The sequence below is a fragment of the Pongo pygmaeus genome, chromosome 20 (genome assembly GCF_028885625.2).
Source record: "Pongo pygmaeus isolate AG05252 chromosome 20, NHGRI_mPonPyg2-v2.0_pri, whole genome shotgun sequence".
Taxonomy (NCBI): Eukaryota; Metazoa; Chordata; class Mammalia; order Primates; family Hominidae; genus Pongo; species Pongo pygmaeus.
This window is the reverse complement of record NC_072393.2, coordinates 57,729,896-57,732,066: the sequence shown is the minus strand read 5'-3', so window position 1 is coordinate 57,732,066 and position 2,171 is coordinate 57,729,896.

Genomic DNA, 2,171 nt, shown 5'->3' with positions numbered 1-2,171 from the left:
ATTCCCGTTAGGATTTCTGTAGGCGCTGTTGAACCGCGCGCATGCCCACTAACACTTTTGAAGCTACGCTCCGCCAACAGTTATCATGGCGTATAACGGCGTACCTTTATTCGTGGTTCATTCAACTTCAGAAACTTCGTCGGGAGGAAGGCATGGCCGCACCCATACGGATTATGATATCGGAGGCCGCCATCGTCAAAGGGCTTTTATTCCGTACAGCCAAGGACAAATGGAATGTCACAGAGTAAAAGTCTTGGGTCCTACATTGGCAGGGGACCTATTCAATACTTGTGTATATATAGTTCTAGGAGAAACTGACATGTATTCTGAAAAATACTTTTCTCTATATTTTCCCCTCTGATTTAAAGACTTTTTTTTCCTGAATTGATAAACAACTCACTGTCTTTAATAGCACTTTTGAAAATGTTATCTTTCTGAGAAATTGTATCTTTGTTATCCTTACACCATTGCTCTCTATACCTGGATGAACCTATTGATGAAGTAACCTACCAAGCGACCACCTGAAGAGAGAATTTAGGGCTCTTGGGACACTTCATTTAAAGAGAGAAATGAAAAAAAAAAATCAAGTTAAAGGAAAAAAACACAATTACTGAGATCAATATCAGCCAGCCCAACTGGGCAGAATATTCAGGAAGAGGTTGTTCAATCAAATAAACAAAAATATATTCTAGAAGGTGAGCAATAGCAATCATAAAATTAAAAAAATGGCTGATTATGGGAAATAGGAGGCAGGGTTGAGTGAGGATCTGAAGGTGAAGGTCTGAAATGATCCTTCTTTTTAAAAAAATAATAATTTAAATATATTGCTTTAGTAGTTTGTGTCATTTTGTAGTTACCGATTTTACATTCTGTGTTCACAGCTTCTGCCACCCCATCTCTGCACTTAAAGCCACCATATTACTTTTAATTACTTTATACCTCATTTTTAGTCAATTTGAATAATAAAATAAGACTGCTTAGCCAATGAAGCATTTTTTTGAACATGGTTTCCCAGGAATAGTTCAGTTTTCACATTAGTATCTGAGCCTAACTTTGTTACATGAAGCATGAAACCTGCTTTTATTTTAAAAAATCAATTATATATTTACTATAAGCAAATAGTGTAAAGTCAATAAAAACACTTCTCTTTACTGTGAGAAAGTGTGACATTTTATTTGAGTTACTAAGAAATTCCCCGGACTTAGAACTTTTGAATTTTCTCCACTTATAAATCTGAGACTATTCTTTACTGTGTCATAGGTTTTACCCTAGGGCTTTGGTACATTTTATTTAAAAAAAGGAAAACGCAGAGAGCGAAAATTGAGATAGAAGTAGGAGACTTTAAGTACAACAGCCCCACATGTGTATGTTCAGGGCAAGTGAAGGCATCCCTCCACTGGGACATCTGTATATCTGTAGGATGAGGGGTAACTGCACCCTCATACTCTTAGTGGGGCAGGCATACCCTAAGGTGACACCTACTGAATCACACCTTGTACAAATACATCCCTTTGAGTGCAAACAGAACCTAAGATTTGCTTCTTACCAACAGAATATGGCAAAAGTTATGGGACTTATCTCTATTATTAGATTATGATATTAAAATCTATGGGAACTTGAACATCATCTGCAAATACTGGAAATATTTCTCAGTTTCTAATTTTTACATTTCTTGCTTATTTTTCTGGTTTTACCTTGTTGGCTATAATCTCTTTAATAATGTCAAGTAACAGTGGAGACAGTGGGCATCCTTGTCTTGTTCCTGATTCAAATGAGAATGCTCCTGAATTTTCCTTATTTAGGGTGAGAGTTGGTGTTTTAATAGTTATCTTTTATCATATGCATGGTAATTCCAGTTGCTCCACTGCCTTATCAATACTTAGTATTGTTAGTCTTTTTAATTTAATATGTTCTGGTGAGTATCTCATAGTGGTATCTCATAGTAATTTTAATTTGCATTTCCCAGATCAAGCATTTTAAGTGCTGAATGGCCACTCATTTATCCTCTCTGCTGAAGCACCTCTTCAAATCTTCCACCCATTTTTCATTGTGTTTTAAAATTATTGTACTGTGAGAATTTTTTATATATTCTAAAAATAAGTCTTTTAGAGATATACATATCACAAACATTTTTCTTCCAGCCTGTGGTTGCTTTTTTATTTCATCTATTC